Source organism: Zingiber officinale, chromosome 10B (assembly GCF_018446385.1).
Source record: "Zingiber officinale cultivar Zhangliang chromosome 10B, Zo_v1.1, whole genome shotgun sequence".
NCBI lineage: Eukaryota > Viridiplantae > Streptophyta > Magnoliopsida > Zingiberales > Zingiberaceae > Zingiber > Zingiber officinale.
Genome location: NC_056005.1, coordinates 54,292,807 through 54,312,427, shown reverse-complemented (window position 1 = coordinate 54,312,427; position 19,621 = coordinate 54,292,807). Strand labels below are relative to the sequence as shown.

The window sequence follows — 19,621 nt, the reverse complement described above, 5'->3', positions numbered from 1 at the left end:
GGTCCACCTGCAGGGTTTAACATGGCAATCCTTATGAGCTCCTCTTGGGGACATTCTCAACCTAGATAACTAGGACACAGATTCCTTCTATAATCAACAACACACACTATAAGTAATATCATTTCCCAACTTATTGGGCATATTGATTTATCGAGCTAAACCTCACCCTTTGATAAATCAAAGAAATAAATATTAAATATATGTGCTTGTTATTATATTAGGATTAAGAGTACACACTTCCATAATAACTAAGGTTTAGTTCTTTTACTAAGTCAGTACAAAAAGAACATACCTAAATGATCCTACTCAATACACTTAAAGTGTATTAGTGTAATTTATTAGTCAAGATAAACTAATACTTAATTACACTACGACTATACTGATAGTTTGTTCCTTTCTATCTTAGTCGCGAGCAACTGTTTATAATTTATAGAGAACCGACAACATGATCTTCTGAGTGTGACACCACACTCCATGTTGTCTACTATATAAATTAATTGAACAATTACATTTAATAAATAAATACAGATATTGACCAATGTGATTCATTTATTTTAACAAATAAATGTTTACAAAAGCTAGGCTTTTAGTATACACTCCAACAATCTCCCACTTATACTAAAAGACTAAGCTGCCATATCTGTTGCCTTACATCTGATTCTCATTCCCTCCACATGCCGATCAAAAGCTTTCGCCGGAAGGGCCTTTATGAAAGGATCTGCTAGGTTATCTTCTGATGCAATCTTGGCGACGACAACTTCTCCTCTCTTGACGATGTCTCGTATCAGGTGGTACTTGCGCTCAATATATTTACATGCCTTATAAGCTCGTGGTTCCTTCGAGTTTGCAACTGCACCACTATTATCACAATAAATTGTGATGATCTTGGGAAAACCAGGAATCACATCTAAGTCCATTAGAAAGTTCCTGAGCCATACAGCTTCTTTTGCTGCCTCAGAGGCTGCAACATACTCAGCTTCCATGGTTGAGTCCGAGACACATTTCTGCTTAACACTCCACCATGCAATGGCTCCACCTCCTAGAGTAAACACATAGCCTGATGTTGATTTACTATTGTCCCTATCTGATTGAAAGTCCGAATCCGTGTAACCCACAGGGAGCAACTCGTCTGCTTGGTAAACTAGCATATAGTCTCTAGTCCTTCTCAGATACTTCAATATATGCTTTACCGCAGTCCAATGTCCTTGTCTAGGGTTACTCTGATATCTGCTGACCATGCCAACGGAAAAACAGATATCAGGTCTTGTACACAGCATTGCATACATAAGACTTCCTACAGTCGAAGCATATGGAACTGCCTTCATTTCCTCCATCTCCTTTGATGCCTTCGGAGACATCTCTTTAGATAAGGCTACTCCATGCCTAAAAGGTAAGAAACCTTTCTTGGAGTTTTGCATGCTAAAACGAGCAAGGATTGTATCTATATATAAAGCTTGGGACAGGCACAACATTCTTTTCTTGCGATCCCTTATAACTTTGATCCCAAGAATGTGTGCACATTCTCCTAAGTCCTTCATATCAAATTGTTTGGACAACCATACCCTTACGTCTGATAATACCTTGACATTGTTCCCAATTAACAAAATATCATCTACGTATAGTACAAGAAATACCACCACGTTTCCGTTACACTTCTTGTATACATAAGACTCATCCGGACGCTGAATAAATCCATATGACTAGATTACTTCGTTAAATTGGATGTTCCAAGATCTTGAAGCTTGCTTCAATGCGTAAATGGACCGATTAAGTTTGCACACTAGATGCTCTTTGCCTTTTTCAATGAACCCTTCTGGTTGCTTCATATGGATGTTTTTTTCAAGACTTCCGTTAAGGAAAGCTGTCTTGACATCCATTTGCCAAATCTCATAATCCATATGAGCAGCAATGGACAAGAGTATCCAGATAGACTTAAGCATGGCTACCAGCGAAAAAGTCTCCTCATAGTCGATTCCCTCTTTCTGAGTATACCCCTTCGCAACAAGTCTTGCTTTGAAGGTTTCTACCTTTCCATCTGCCCCTCTTTTCCTTTTGTAGATCCACTTGCATCCAATGGATTTTACACCATCCGGTGGTTCTACAAGCTCCCAGACCTTATTAGAGTACATAGACTCTATTTCAGAATTCATTGCTTTTTTCCAAGATACTGCATCTATATCTTGGAGTGCTTCATCATATGTCCGGGGATCAGGTTCATGTTTACCTGGGATCAAGTCCGAAGTCTCTCCAAAAAACATGAATCTCTCAGGTTGCCTTACAACCCTCCCACTACGACGATGTACCGTCTGTGGTTGTGTATCATGTGCAACACGTGTTGCAGTCTCTTGTGGTACTTTATCTTGTACTGTTGGTACTGAAATAGACGTGTCCTCACTAATTTCTTCTAGAACTATTTCACTCATGGGCTTATGGTTTATTACATAATCTTCTTCTAAAAATCGAGCATTGGTGCTAACAATGATCTTCTGATTTTTAGGATTATAAAACAAACCACCTTTCGTTCCCTTAGGATATCCAATAAACAGACAAACTTCTGTACGTGATTCCAACTTGTCAGTATCTCCCTTCAGCACATGTGTTGGACTACCCCATATCCGGATATGATTTAAACTAGGCTTACGCCCATTCCATAATTCCATGGGAGTAGAAGGAACTGTTTTAGAAGGTACCATATTCAGAATGTACACTGCTGTTTCTAAGGCGTATCCCCAAAACGAATTTGGTAATTCTGAATAACTCAATATCGATCTAACAATTTCCATAAGAGTCCTATTCCTTCGTTCTGCCACACCATTCTGCTGGGGTGTACCAGGTGCAGTCAATTGGGATTGAATCCCGACTTCTGATAAGTAATTCTCAGACCGTTGTGTCTTGATACTTTTACCAAGACGTTTCTCCACATTAGCCCTATATTCTTTGAACTTGTTAAAACATTCAGATTTACGGCGCATCAGGTAAATGTATCCGTATCTTGAATAATCGTCTATAAAGGAGATGAAGTATTTATAACCTCCTCTTGCCTGGATAGACATAGGACCACACAAATCAGAATGGACCAATTCTAACGCATCTTTGGCTCTATACCCCTTGGCCTTGAAAGGTCTCTTGGTCATTTTACCTTCCAAGAAGGATTCACATGTTGGAAAATTTTCCATCTCTAATGAACCCAATAGTCCATCGGCTACAAGCCTTTGAATCCTACTTAAGTTAATATGTCCAAGCCTTAGATGCCAAAGATATGTTTGGTTCATTTCTGAAGGTTCTTTTCTCTTATTAGAGTTAGAAGATGTGTTATTATTTTCCATATTTTTCTTTGTGGGAGAAATTGGATTTAAAGTGTATAAATTGCCAACCAATGCACCAGAACAGATAATTACCTTATTTCTCTTTATAACGACATTGTTACTAAAGCAAACTGAATATCCATCCATATACAGTTTAGAAACTGAAATTAAATTCTTTCTAAAACTGGGTACATAAAGATAATTTCTTAAAATCAAACTTCTATTCCTATCAAAAGATAAGTAGATGTCTCCCACTGTGAGAGCCGCCACCTTAGTAGCATTGCCCATGTAGACGGTTATCTCTCCATCAAATAGTCACCGGGTTTCCTAGAACCCCTGCAAAGAATTGTAGACATGATCAGTGGCTCCCGTATATACACAACAGGTACTGGTAGATAATACTGCTAAACATGTTTCAACTACTAGAGTATGAGATATACCTTTATTGTTCTTGTTTCTACGAGGATAGTCCGCTTTCCAATGTCCAGACTGCTTGTAGATGAAGCACTTGTTGGTGCAACATTTACCAGGTCAAGGTTGACCTGGTTGACCAAGCTTGAGTCTTGGTTTGGATTTCGATGTTTGACAATGCAAGGTTGATTGAAGAAGAGTCAAGTAGGTCAAGGATGACCGGATACTTGACTGGGAAGTCCTACCTGCGATGTTAGGCAGGAGAAAAATCCTGGTGAGTGAAGCCAGGTGAAAGACCTAGTGAGTGAAGCTAGGCAATTGGGAAGTCCTAGTGAGTGAAGCTAGGCAGGAGAAAAATCCTGGTGAGTGAAGCCAGGTGAAAGACCTAGTGAGTGATGCTAGGCAATTGGGAAAGTCCTGGTGAGTGAAGCCAGGCAAGAGAAATCCAGATGGGTCAAGGTTGACCAGACATCTGGTGAGAGTCCAAGTAGGTCAAAGGGATTGACCGGATACTTGGCACGAGGAAGAAAAGTCCAAGTAGGTCTTAGGGAGTGACCGGATACTTGGCAAGAAGAAAAGTCCAAGTGGGTCAAAGGATTGACCGACACTTGGTGAGAGAGTCCTAGCTGGTCAAGGGTGACCGGATGCTAGGTCTTATGTACCAACAAGTCATGGTTGACTAGATGTTGGTTTAGGGGCTTTGGGCAAAGATCGGATTGATCGTGGATTGATCAAGCAGGTTTGGATTGATCCGTGGATTGATCCGCTGATTGATCCGTGGATCGATCCAGACCTGTCCGACAGTGGATCGATCCAGAAGATCCGGATCGATCGGCCGATCGATCCGGTGAGTCCTCGCGAACAGAACCCCTCCGGATCGACGGTGGATTGATCCGCAGGTCCCAATCGATCGGTGGATTGATTGGGACGCCGCTTCACGCGATCAGCGGATCGATCCGGATCGATCCGGTTTTTCCAGCACGAGGCGCCGGATCGATCCGTGATCAATAGCCTCCCGATCGATTGGGAGCATTCCAATCGATCGGGATTCAACCGTTGAGCCGCGTGCGCATTCCTTTAGCGTAACTTCACCGATTCATTCCAGATTCATCACAGCTCCTCCCCAGCACTCTCTAAGCTCCTCACCGGAAGTTCTTGAAGGTTCTTGGAGGTTCATCCAAGTCAAGAGGCGATATGCAACGAGAAGAAGAAGAAGCTAGGGTTTTTACTACATCTCTTGTAAGCTTTTGCTTATTCTTTACTACCCTTTCTTCTACTTGTATTGATAGTCTTGTAGGGCTTCTCCGCCTTCGGTAGTTTCCGAAAAGGAGTGTTTATTAGTGGAGGTGTGTGTGTGTGCATGGATCCTTGGACTAGTCACCTCTTGTGAGGTGGATACTAAGTAAAATCCTATTGTTAGCATTGTTGTAGTTTGTTTCTTTGTATTCCGCTGCGCATCACTTTGAAGAAACAAGCAACGAAGCATGCGAAGCTATTCACCCCCCCTCTAGCTACTTTTCGGTCCTGACAAGTGGTATCAGAGCAAGGTTGCTCTTCACCGGAATCACCGCCGGAAGGGGAAAACATAACAAGCAAAGCTAGAGGGTGAAGAAGTTGGAGCAAATTCATCAAAGTCAAAGAATTCAAGAAGCTCAACTTCAAGATGCAATTCCAAGATGGACTTAGATTTGATACAAGGATGGCTCCACCATACACATCCACAAGCTTCGATTCTTGGAGATAGAATTGAAAATTTCTTGATGATGGAGATAGAGCAATGGTTTGCTCTAATGGAAGGTTTTAAGGCTCCAAGGAATTCAAAGGGCAAAGTTCTCAAAAGGAGCAAATGGAGCCAAGAACAAATCCAAAGATGTGAGGCCAATGACAAAGTGACCAAGCTTTTGGTCAATCTATTACCGAGCAACATCTTGGAGGAAATTGGAGAAGTTGAAGATGCCAAAGAGCTATGGAGCAAATTGGAAAAGGCTCATGAGATCCCCTCCACTGTACCTAACCAAGAAGAATCCAAAGAGGGTGACTCATTGGAGCAAGATCAAGAGGAGGACTCCGAAGTTGAGAGATGCTCAACTTCCGAAGAAGAGGAAATCCAAGAAGCTTCATTCTCAAGGGAGTGTAATCAAAAGAGCAAGGAAGGAGCATATTCCTTGTTTCATGTACAAGAGGATGAAGAAGAAGGTGAAGTCTCCACCACTAGGATTGAGGGGGAGCAACTCTTGGTGACACCGGATCAAGAAGAAGGAGAATCCTCCACATCCGGGTCAAGAGAAGAAGAGGATGAAGAAGCTTCCACCTCCACAAGACAAGATAAATCAATTGGAGGGAAATCAATTTCGGATCATGAGGAAGCCTCTAAATTCATATCAAATGGAGGAGCAAGTGCCACCCCTACACAAGAAGTTATAAATAGTTCAATTAATAATAATAATCATATTATATGTTTTAAATGTAGGGAACATGGGCACTACAAAAGCAAGTGCCCTAAATTGGCCAAGAAGAAGGGCCAAGTGGCACCTAAGGGCAAGGAGAAGCCAAAGGAGACCGTCCCCGGAACAAAGAAGAGCAAGGAGCACATTGTGTGCTTCTCTTGCAATCAAAAGGGGCATTACCGGAGTCAATGCCCTAAGGGGAAGAAGATGGTCAAGGCTCAAGGAGGAAGCTCAAGTCAAGGGGGAGACTCTAAGGTAAAAAGGAAGGTAACTTTTATTGAGCCTATCCCTTTACATTATGGTAAAAAGCATGCTAGTTCTAACTTATATCATTTTAATGCTATTTACCATAAGAATAGAGAGCATGGTAAAATTAAGTAAAATAATGTAGCTTACCATGCTAAAACTACCACACCTAGGATTAGGAAGGTAGATAAAAATCTAGGCAAACACACTAAGGACCTTAGCTACAAGCCTAGAAATAAAAATGCTCATAAATTTAATGGAAAACCAAAAACTAAGGACTTAGTGATAGAAAATCAAGTCTTGAGGTCAAGGCTTGATAAAATGGAAAAGACCCTAAAAAGGATGAAAAATATCCTAAAAGGGCAAAATGAGCATAGCCTAAGTCTAGGAGCACAAAGGTCATCTAATGGCCATAGGGGTTTGGGATACAAACCAAAGGCTAAGAAGGATATAATCTCTTACCATAGGGTTCCATATAGTTATGGAACCAACCCTAGGTCTAGTGGTCAAGCCAAAAATACAAGGGAAGTTATCCCTAAGAGTATTTTTGCAACAAATGTGACTAAGACTTCTAAGAAGTCTAAGAAAGTCACAAAGAAGGTTACAAGGGAAGCAATCCCTAGAGTTGACCTAGAAAAAGTGACCAAGACTTCTAAGAAACCACACAAGGTCACTAGGAAGGTATCTAGGGAAGTTATCCCTAGTGAATACCTAGAGCATCCAAGGAGCACCAATAAGTTTTGGGTTCCTAGGAGCATTTTCTCTATCTCATAGATGGGTTAGAGAGTGTCAACTCTGAGAAGAAGGGTAGTTAACCCAACTTTGAAGAAATTGACACTCAAGGAGCATTTTCAAGGTTTTTGTTAACCTTTGAAAATGAAATGAATTTATTGTTACTCTTGGAAAGAGTAAAATGTGCTATAAAGGAAGAAATTTGAGATGACTTTAAATGGCACAAGAAATCAAGTGTTAAGAAATACCAAATTGGGACTTTGGTATTGTCTTAGGAATTTAAGGCAAATCTAAGCCTTAATTTAAAGTGATTACTCTTATGGGAAAATGAAATATGCCAACATTTGAGGAATGTTTTAAATTTTTAATTGGCATAATTAATTCAAGAGATTAAAGAAATGTCAAGTTGGGTTTTGGCATTTTCCTAAGGAAATTGGGCAATGTAGGGTTTATGCTTTAGGATTAGCTAAGGGTTAAGGATATTTAGATAGATAATCTAGGTATATTTTAATTATGCAAAATCTTGCCATGTTTGGTTGCCCATTATATGCCATGACATCATGTTTTATTTGTGCATTCATGACTTATTATGAAAAACTCAAAAATACCATGTCATGACATGCATACATAATGTAGTTATAGGAAATTTTCTTCTGAAAATTATTTCTTTTTGATGTATGCCATAACATTATCATGCATTATGTTATTTCCTTAAAATTAAGGACAAATGGTAGTTATCATCAAGTAGCATACCAAATGACATCCTAGGTGGATGGTCAATATCCACAAGATGACTAGATAAATATGCATGAACCCTAGGTTAGAGCAAAACCAAAATTAACATCTCACAAAGACCTATAAGATGACTTGTATGTGTTTTATGCACAATAGATACAAGTGAGATGTTAGGAAGACGAACAAAACTCAACATGCTGAGTTAGTGCATTTCCTTGAGTTTTAAGTTCATCAAAACACATAGTTATGTGTTTTCCCATCATTGGGAAAGCTAATGTACAAGTCATGTGCATTAAGTCCAAGGAACATGGTGGGATATTGGTTTTGAAAATGTTTTCAAAATAATTTTGGAAAACCTTGGTGAAGGCTATCTTTTGATAGTAATCACCATTGAATAGTTAGACACAAACTTGAAGAAAACACTAAAGTTTTTGCAAGTTCTCAAGTTTGTGTCAATCTTTGAAAATATGATGTATTTTCATAGAAAACTATTTTTCCATGATAAATTATACCCTAAATAATGTCTACACAAATTTTTATGATTTTTGGAATTTTGTAGAATTTTCTAGGGGTTTCTGAAATTGGCTGAAATTGAATTTCAGCAATTTCAGGCCTCCAATCGATCGCTGGATCGATTGAGTGCCTCAATCGATCAGCCGATCGATTGAGAAGGCATTCTCGGCTCGCTGGATCGATCAGCCGATCGATCCAAGAAGATTGAATCGATCAGTGGATCGAAACAGGTTCAATCGATTGGAACCCAACTCAATCGATTGAAGCTGATTTTGGTGGGAAAACTTATTTTCAGCATTTTGAACCTATTTTAGTCTAGGTAACCATTCCAAACCCCTGAAAATATATTTGTATACATAAAAGAGTGTTGTGGAAAACAAGGATGGATTGGTTAAGGAAGGCTAAGTTGAAGTTTAGGTTGAGGTTTGTTTCAAATTTTGAATATTTGAACCTCAAAACTTCTAAAATTGGGTTTCCTAAAGTTTTGGGGATTCCAAATCATTGTTGGCGCAATGACAGAAGTTACCACCATGTCTTTATGGGGAGGGACTCTTTAAAGACATAAAAATTATTTTTCATGAACCTTGGAAGGTGGTTAACCTTCTGTTAAGAACATGCTCAAGGTTGAGCGTTTGAACTTTAATGGGGAGTGGATATCCTCATTGTTCAAGTGGTTTCAAGTGGATAATGCTCAAGGATGGGCATTTGCCTACATTGGGAGAGAATGTAGGGTTAAGGTTAATGAAGGGTATGAGACCTTCATTATCGTGCTGATCACAACGAGTGAAGTTGTGAACGACGATGAGCAACTCTTCAGGGGGAGAGTTTTCAACAAGTGAATCTGTTGATGTGTGCCCAAAAATGGGGCATGGTTTGATGTGTGCCAATAGGGGGAGAATGAAAGGGAGTAAGTTAGGCTTTTATCACCTAGAGGGAGTTTGCCCTCTTAGGGGGAGAATGAAGGGCTTAACTTTTGTATTCATTACCTAGTGGCATGAAGAAGGTTTAGGCTATGGGATTAGCCTAACTTACATGTGGTATTGTAAGTGATAGTGTTGGTATTGTCAAACATCAAAAAGGGGGAGATTGTTGGTGCAACATTCCTCAGGTCAAGGTTGACCTGGTTGACCAAGCTTGAGTCTTGGTTTGGCTTTCGATGTTTGACAATGCAAGGTTGATTGAAGAAGAGTCAAGTAGGTCAAGGATGACCGGATACTTGACTGGGAAGTCCTAACTGGGATGTTAGGCAGGAGGAAAATCCTGGTGAGTGAAGCTAGGCAATTGGGAAAGTCCTGGTGAGTGAAGCCAGGCAAGAGAAATCCAGATGTGTCAAGGTTGACCAGACATCTGGTGAGAGTCCAAGTAGGTCAAAGGGATTGACCGGATACTTGGCACGAGGAAGAAAAGTCCAAGTAGGTCTTAGGAAGTGACCGGATACTTGGCAAGAAGAGAAAAGTCCAAGTGGGTCAAAGGGATTGACCAGACACTTGGTGAGAGAGTCCGAGCTGGTAAAGGATGACCGGATGCTAGGTCTTATGTACCAACAAGTCATGGTTGACTAGATGTTGGTTTAGGGGGCTTTGGGCAAAAACCAAGATCTGGATTAATCAGCCGATTGATCCAGCAGGTTTGGATTGATCCGTGGATTGATCCAGCAGGTTTGGATTGATCCGTGGATCGATCCAGCAGATCTGGATCGATCAGTGGATCGATCCAGAAGATCTGGATCGATCGACCGATCGATCCGGTGAGTCCCCCTCCGGATCGATCGGTGGATCGATCAGAGGTCCCAATCGATCGTGGATCGATTGGGACGCATCCGTGGATCGATCCGTGGATCGATCCGTGTTTTTCCAGAGACGAGGCCTCGGATCGATCCGTGATCGATCGAGCCTCCTCGATCGATTGGGAGCATTCCAATCGATCGGGATTCGACCGTTAGCGTAAGCCGAGCGTTTCCTTCAGCAAAACTTCACCGATTCATTCCAGATTCATCACAGCTCCTCCCCAGCACTCTCTCAGCTCCCCAGTTCTTGAAGGTTCTTGGAGGTTCGTCCAAGTCAAGAGGCGATTTGCAACGAGAAGAAGAAGAAGCTAGGGTTTTATTGCATCTCTTGTAAGCTTTTGCTTATTCTTTACTACCCTTTCTTCTACTTGTATTGAGAGTCTTGTAGGGCTTCTCCGCCTTGGTAGTTACCGAAAAGGAGTGTTTATTAGTGGAGGTGTGTGTGTGTTGGATCCTTGGACTAGTCACCTCTTGTGAGGTGGATACCAAGTAAAATCCTATTGTTAGCATTGTTGTAGTTTGTTTCTTTGTATTCCGCATCACTTTGAAGAAACAAGCAACGACGAGCACACGACAAGCTATTCACCCCCTCTAGCTACTTTTCGGTCCTAACAAAGACTTTTCCATCTTTTTGTCCCTGAGGTTTATTCTCCTTCTTTGCTGAAAAGACCTGTTCTTCTTCTTCTTGCCTTTTGACTTAGAAGTAGAACCATTTTCAGCATAGTGAATCTGAGAACTGTGATGAAATATTCCTTCTGCTGCCTGTAGTTCTGTCAGAAGTTCTGCCAACGTATACTCTCTTTTGTTCATGTTATTTTTCAGGCGGAACTGCTCAAAACATCTGGGTTGCGTTTGGAGAATTATATCGACCTAGGTTTCCACATCGATTTCTCCTCCAAGGACTTGTATTTCATTCAGATAAGCCATCATTTTGAGGATATGATCCCTTACGGGTGTCCCCTCAGACATGGTGGCTGTCATTAACTTTCCCATTGCCTCTTACCTAGCAGTCTGACTCTGGTGGCCAAAGAGTTCTTTGAGATTGTTCATTATATCATAAGCTGTTGGTAAATCTTGATGCTGATGTTGCAATACATTTGACATTGATGCCAAAATGTAACACTGCGCCATCTCATCAACTTTTACCCATTTCTTATGATACTCAATCTCCTCTGGGGTAGAGTCACCGTCAGGTGCATCAGGGCAAGCCTCAGTCAGTACAAACTTATAGCTTTCAGCAGTAAGAACTATGTCCAGGTTTTTTTTCCAATCAATATAGTTGGGATCAGTAAGATTGTTCTCTTTCAGTATAATGGCTAGTGGGTTGAAAGTCATCCTAAGAATCACGAAAATAAACTTTGGTCAAGACTCTACATTTAGAATAATATTGATTCCTCAAACAATACTATTTTAAATTAACCAACACCTCAAATCACCGTGAATATTGCATGCCACGTTAGTGTGGACGTATACAAATTCAACATTTGTAAGAGGAGGGTGTGACCCATTAATTTTATTATCCTGTCATCCTAACTTTATGACAAATAAAATTAATAGTTGGTTTCACTTTGGTCACACAAGACAATTGCAGTGACTCCATTGGGGAGGATACTATTGAATGCGTCTAAGTGTATACCATTACTTGATACTAAGTCCATTAAATAGGATTGTGCCCCTTCAATTGGAGAAGATCACACGCTCCTAAATAATTTCCTTTAACCATCCATAAAAGGAAGTTTGATCTAGTGATCCGCAACAAACTCATCCGTTGTGGAGGGAGGCACTCAGAGCCAACACGCAAGCTTGTTGCATCACTTACAAACCAGTAATGGAGACCATGGGATTTATTAAAATCCCTCTCCCACTTAGTTATTTAGAAATGAGGATTTTAACTTATGCTAGCATTCATCACATGCATATAAACATCACAGTAAATAAAAGCAATAAATTTGGAAATTAATTTTCCAACTATTATGGGCTTTTCCATCACAGTCTTCAGTATGCTCCAACCCTAGCTGCTGCCATCTTTATCCACCGCCATCGAGTCGAGTTATCGCATCCTTCTTGCTTCTTATTCCGCTGCGCCTCTGGTGCACCGAAAGTACCTTGCCTCGCAAGAATCCGATCCGCGACAAAAATGGAATTTTACATATGTCGATCATATATTCCACGAGGGAATGAACATGTATTCTAGATCGAACAAAAATAAAATTCTAAAAATAATACAACTCCTGCTGTATTTTATACATACAATCATGCACACAAATAATGCCCTTGACATGTCCAAGGGTCCAATCACACACAATATCAATAAGCCATAATAGTTGGAGCCTGCAACTAAAGAGTTAGCACATCCTACTATTTTCCTGCCTAAATTATGTATGACATGTGCATAACCTATTTGAATTCTAAAAATACACAGAGGCAAATCCTAGCTCTGATACCAATTGTTGGTTAAACCTAGGAAAATGTATCGGTTCCACTGTACAAAAATTTTTGTACAAGTTTCGAACCTTTCCTTAAATAACCTATTGTGTTCTTTAGAAGTTAAATAAGGAATCGCAGACGGAACTTAACATCATTGATTCCAAATTTAACTTATCTGTTCTTAATGGTTTAGATTTGAATCGCAAGAGGAACTTAACACTATTGATTCAAATCTACCTAGGTTATTAATTCCATAAATATTAATTTCCAAAATTAGCTTCCAGGACTGCATGGCGAGGCACATGGCCTTCTTGGATATGGGAGCAACCACCACCGCCTAGGCAAAGCCTTTTAAGGAAAGCTAATATTTATTTCCTTAAATAACTCTAGGTTAACCAAAAGGAACAATCGAATCACAAATTCGAAAAAGAAGAAAACACAAAATCGAAAAATAAATTCGATAAACTAGATCTAATTGCCTTTTGTATTTAGAATTTATACAAAGAAAAATAACTAGTATGATACGGAAGAAAAATACTAGTTATACCTTCTCTTTGTAAGCTAATGACCTCGAGATCTTCTGTCGTATTCCTCGCCTCGCCTTGGACGTCGTGTGGGCGACGATCCTCCAAGATGAACACTACCCAAAAGCTTCCTCCTTCTTCTTCTAAAATCCGGCCACCACCACCACCAAGGAGAAGAGAGCAAAGGGAGAGGAAGAAGAGAGAGGGCTGGCCACACCAAGAGATCACCCAAGCAAAAGAATAAGAGTTGTGTCTCATGAAGCCCCCTCACCCCTTCTTTTATATTACTTGCAAATAAGGAAAAACCGTTTACAAAAAATAAAATCATCCAAGAGTTTTTCCTTTTTCCTTTTTTTTTTTCCTTTTCTTTCCTCTTGATTGAATCAATCACCAATCAATGGTTATGATCAATCCTATTTGGTTTAGGATTGAATTTGGTTTAATCCTATTGGTCAGCCCTTGCTTGGGCACCAAGCAAGGTGGCCGACCACAATTAAAAGGAAAGGAAAAATAATTTTTAAAAATTTTACAAGAAGAAATCCTCTTATAAAATTGACAAGCTCTCTTTCCTAAAGTATGAGTTAAAAAATGAAAGTTTCTAAAAATTAAAACCATGTTTTAAAATTTAAAAACTCTCTTATAAAATTTCTTTTTTTAACATGGTGATAGAAAATTTAAATTTTAAAACTTCTTTTCCTTTTTTTTTCTTAAACCATAAGGATGGTTAAAAAAGGAAAGTTTTAAAATCTTTTAAACTCTCTATTTAAACATGTGGCCTAATTCAAATAAGGAAAGTTTTAAAAATTAAAATCTCCCTTTTAAAAGTTATAGTTTTCTATAAAGAGAAGATTTTAAAAAATTCAAAACAACCCTCCCTTTTTGAATTATTATGGCCGGCCCCTACAAGCTTGGTCACCAAGCTATAGGGCCGGCCCCTTCAAGAGGATGTGGCCGGCCAAGCAATGGTCCGGCCCCCTTCTTAGACACCAAGAAAAGCCTTACATTTGGATGGACTTGAGGCTATAATGAGGCTACGACAGGGACCTAGAGGAGAAATTGGTTTTGGCCTTCCGATGAGCTTGAGTATCCCGTGTTCGCCCCGAACACACAACTCAAGTTCATCGATAACAACTCATTCCACTAGAGAGTTCTTACTGCACTACCGCACCAATCCCAAATTACATTATGGGCTCCTTCTTATCATGAGTGTGTTAGTCTCCCTGTGTTTAAGATTACGAATGTCCACTAATTAAGTAAATTACTGACAACTCACTTAATTAATATCTAGCTCCAAGAGTAGTACCACTCATCTTTATTGTCATGTCGGACTAGGTCCACCTGCAGGGTTTAATATGACAATCCTTATGAGCTCCTCTAGGGGACATTCTCAACCTAGATAACTAGGACACAGATTCCTTCTATAATCAACAACACACACTATAAGTAATATCATTTCCCAACTTATCGGGCATATTGATTTATCGAGCTAAACCTCACCCTTTGATAAATCAAATAAAAAAATATTAAATATATGTGCTTGTTATTATATTAGGATTAAGAGTACACACTTCCATAATAACTAAGGTTTAGTTCTTTTACTATGTCAGTACAAAAAGAACATACGTTAATGATCCTACTTAATACACTTAAAGTATATTAGTATAATTTATTAGTCAAGATAAACTAATACTTAATTACACTACGACTATACTGATAGTTTGTTTCTTTCTGTCTTAGTCGCGAGCAACTGTTTATAATTTATAGAGAACCGACAACATGATCTTCTGAGTGTGACACCACACTCCATGTTGTCTACTATATAAATTAATTGAACAATTACATTTAATAAATAAATACAGATATTGACCAATGTGATTCTTTTATTTTAACAAATAAATGCTTTCAAAAGCTAGACTTTTAGTATACACTCCAACAGAGGGCACCTCCAATGCCCCATGGAGGCGCCACGGACCTAAAAAATTATCCTGAGTTGACCGCTATGATAAGCTCTCGTCGCTGCCTCTTTTCCGCCTAAGGGCGCCTCCAATGCCCCATGGAGGCGCCTCCAAGAAGCAATCCAAGGCACCTATAATGCCTATGGAAGCGCCTCTAGCTTCTCTTCTCAGCCAGCTTCTACCATGTACTCGAGACACCTCCAAGCTCTATGCAGGGTGCCTCAGGTACTGTTCATCTGAGGCAAACTCGTGTGCAGCACATGGTCATGCTCTGTTTTGCTCCAATTGACACTTCTCCTCCATTCTAGCTCCTCCGACACTTCCATGCCCATGAAGAAATCATAGCCAGCTCATGGAAGTGAAATTTCAACCTGAAAACAAAACAAAAACCAAGTAAAAACACTACCAAAGAATAATAGAGACATGAAATGAAATTAACTAAAAAGAAACCCTTGGGTTGCCTCCCAAGAAGCGATTGTTTAAGGTCTTTAGCTCGTCCAATCTAATTAGATTCATCAAAATCTTGCTCTTGGAGGGGTAAGATATTTTAGAACCCTCCTACCAAGGGCTCTTATTATGGAGAGAGCTTTCATCAAAGGAGCTACAAAGTAAAGTATAACTCTCTCCATCTTCGTCTTCTTGGAAATTTTTTCAGGTGGACGAAGACGGTTCAGATTGAGCTTCCAATTATTGGCCCATGTGAAATCTGCACATCCAAACGAAAAATAAATCTCCCACAAGCATGTTATATAGTATAGAGCTAGAACCATATCAAGATAAGATGAATAAGTAATGAAAGCTGAATCACATCCAACAAAGTCAACTATAGGTACCTCCATAAAGTTTTCCAAAAGATGACAAGAAATACTAACCTTGGTTTACTGAGAAATACCTGAAATTTCTAAACATGTAGATGTGACTTCCTCTGAATCAAATGATGGTTCTGGCTCTAGCTCAAGTGTTGATGATATCAATGATGGTGATTCTTGAGACTCTGCTAGCTCTGCATAAGTCCCTACACATTGTTCCACAACATGATCAATTCTTAAAACCTCTAGGGGGTTTGTTGACAAAGGTGGTGATCCTTGAGATGCTGCTTCCACAACACAGCTCCCTACACATTCTTCCATATCATTATCATCAACACATACATCAAAAAATAAACCAACATCTATGTCCTCAATAGGAGAATCAATAACAAGAGGATCAATAACTTCACTTGCAGTTTTAAGTTGATCTACCACATCACATTCATCATCTGAAAATTCAATGTCACTATAACACCCTATAAAATTTTGAGGTAGATCAGAAAACTTATTTACCACTTCATTATCAATAAACTCCACATCTGAAAAATCCTCATCTTCATATACATTCAAAAATCTGCACTCAACCATATTAGTGTCACAGGATTTGCCGAAGTCTTTATTGTCATTGACTCCCACTAACCTTTGTGGAAAAGGAACCCTTAGTGAAGGTCCTGGGAAAGAATGAACTTCCTTTTTCCCAAATTCCCTTTGAGCTTTTGGAGGAGGTCCAACTTGCTTATCTAGTGTTGGTGTGATTAATCGTTGAGGGAAAGGTACTTGTGGCCTTTGGGAACTTCCTAGAGAAATGAAACTGAGTTCTTGTGATCTTCTATTATTCTTCTCCTCAATTCTAAACATGTCATTCTTCAGAAGTTCTTCATGATTTTTGCCACTTCTCAACCCAACATCATCACACTTTTCATTAGATATTGACTGTGTAGGAGGGGGATCTTCTTTAAACCATTTTGAAACAATACTATCAAGCTTTTCCCCCAAATGTTTGAACTCCTCACTCTGTGACTTGTGAATTTCAACATTTTTAGGTGGTTGAACTTCATTTTGTTTGACAGGCTCTCTTACATTTATGGCTTGCACTTCTTGAATATCTGAGGGAAATTCCATCCAACTTTTGTTCGACCATTCATGGAGGTTCAATGTCACTTGATCAATTAATGAATAAGCTTCATCTACACTTTTGTCCATAAAAGAACCTCCAGCTGATGAATCCAATAAACTCTTGTCTGAGAAAGAAATTCCCCCATAGAATATGTGCAAAATCAACCATTTTTCAAAACCATGATGAGGGCACTGTCTTTGAAGACTCTTGAATCTATCCCATGCTTCAAATAATGATTCTCCATATGCCTGAGCAAAATTTGTTATGCAACTCCTCATATACACTGTTCTACTTGGAGGGAAAAAATAATTCAGAAATTGCTTCTCCAATTGTTCCCAACTTGTGATGCTTTGAGGACAGAGAGAATATAGCCAAGTCCTTGCTTTATCCTTGATACTAAAAGGAAATGTCATCAATCGAACTGCATCTACAGATACTCCTTCACATTTCACCAAATCACAAATCTCTAAAAATGTTTCAAGATGCAGATAAGGACTTTCTGATACTTCTCATCCAAATTTGTGACATTGTATCAGGAAAATTATCTCTGGGTCTAGTTGAAAACTTTCTACTTTAATTTGAGGTTGCACAATGGGAGATAAAAATCATGCAGAAAAGGGTATAGAAGAATTTCTCATGGCCCTGCTTGACATGTTAGTGCTCATGGATATTCAAGAAAAAAAATTATCTAGAATCAAAGACAAGAAATAAAATGCAATAAAAAAATAAGAAAGAAAATGAAAATTTTAAATTGCAAGAAAGAAAATGCATAATGAAAACAAGAAAGAAAAGACAAAAGGAAAAAGTAAAATGTCTAGAATAATTCATATGCTAATCAACTAACAAGATATGTTTACAAAAGAAAATGACAGAGAAAGAGTAAATCAAATGAAAGCAGAGAAAAGTTAGACAAAGATTATTAGAAACTAAAATGCAGAATTAGAATCACAATCAGAAAGAAATTGTCAAGAGTGTTATACAAGAAATGAAAAACTTATAAAAATTGAATTCTAACAATTAGTTACAACTATGCAAATGAAAAGAAAGAAAGAAAAGTTATGTTTAGTCTAACTCAATTGATAATTCCTAATGTTATAGCGCAGTCCCCGGCAACGGTGCCAAAAACTTGTCCGCTTCTGCAAGTGTACGGAAATGTCGCAAGTATTATAAAAGATTATCGTATCCACAGGGACTAGAATAAGCATTAGAAATGTTTGAACACGAATTAGCTAAACAACTAATCAATTGGTTTTCAAAAGATAAATGTAACTGATGAAAAGTAAACATAGAAATGAAAGATCAACAAACAAAATTATGGGCTATGATAAAGGAATGTTCTAGGAGTTTTGGTTTCTTTGTTAGATTTCTCAATGTAAATGATCTACCCAATCCTATTTCTCAATTGTCCAACATTTATAGAAGGTTGCCGGTTCTCTCTTGCAATAGACAACTGGCCTATGACTGAAATCTATACCTAAATGTGATCGATTAAATATGAACTTATGTTGTCCTTACACGGGCATGTTCCTGTCATGAAGATCCCTCAAAAAATCAACACAAAGATCATACTTCTCAACCCATAAGATATAAAGATTAACTCCTAATTCTATCCTACCCTCTTGAATTACCCTATTTTTCCCTAAATCTTATCCCTCAAACGTCCTTACACGGGCTTGCACCTTTCACGTGTTTCCCTCAGAAAATCGAGTGGGAGATAATCTCTACAAGATCCATAGGGCATTCAAACAATCAATCTAAAATGAGAATTAGATCCACAACATAACAATTCATTCAAGATTAGATTGATACAAACAAGACAATATCATTGAAGCAAGAAAATGGCAAATCCACAAGAGTTTACATCAATTCATCATACAAATACTCTCTCATCCTAAAACAAAGAGATCTACTCCATGAATCGAAGAGAGAAATCCGAAAATACGAAGATTACAAGCATTTCTTGATCCCCAATCCAAGAAGAGGAGAGAAAGAAAACTTATCTAAGATAAAGCTTGGTCTTCAGATCCAATCCACGCTCCCGGAGTCGAATCCGTTGAAGATCCGCCTTTAGATCGCCCAGAAATCCTCTCAAGATTGGAAGGAAAAACCTAAATCTTGCTCTCTCCCAAGAGGGAGAAGATCCCCTATCAAATCTTGAAGAACGGTTTAAATAAATGTGAAGTTTGGGCGCCACACGGCCCCGTGGCACGACCATGTGAGGTTCACACGGCCCTGCCCACTCTCCTCTCTGCCAACCTTATACGACCGTCTGTGAGACACGGTCGTGGCAAACATCCGCCAATGGCCCCTTACATCGCCATGTAGATCTACACGGCTTGAACTGTCTTAGCCTCTGGAAATCTGGCACGGCCGTGTGAGACACACGGCTGAGACTTATCCTGTCTCTGGAAAACTCACATGGTCGTGTGATGCACACGACCTGGGCTTCTTCTCATGTATGGGTTCTTCAGATCCTTGCATGGTCGTGTGAGGTTCACACGGCCATGACCACTTCATTTCCTGCTACAACCTTCTGGCCCGTGATCTCCACACGGCCTGGGCAAGCCCCCACAGCAGGGCAGTGAGTGGTTCAGGTAGAGCACCTTCTTCCCTT

The 19,621-nt window shown here is 39.3% G+C and overlaps 1 non-coding gene across 1 annotated transcript; it reads left to right on the top strand.

Annotated features, from left to right (window-relative positions):
- The first annotated feature begins 17,181 nt into the window (after window positions 1–17,181).
- On the top strand, window positions 17,182–17,287 carry LOC122030774. Its single transcript, XR_006125612.1, has one exon. It is a non-coding gene; the product is annotated as a small nucleolar RNA R71 (small nucleolar RNA).
- Window positions 17,288–19,621: the final 2,334 nt, after the last annotated feature.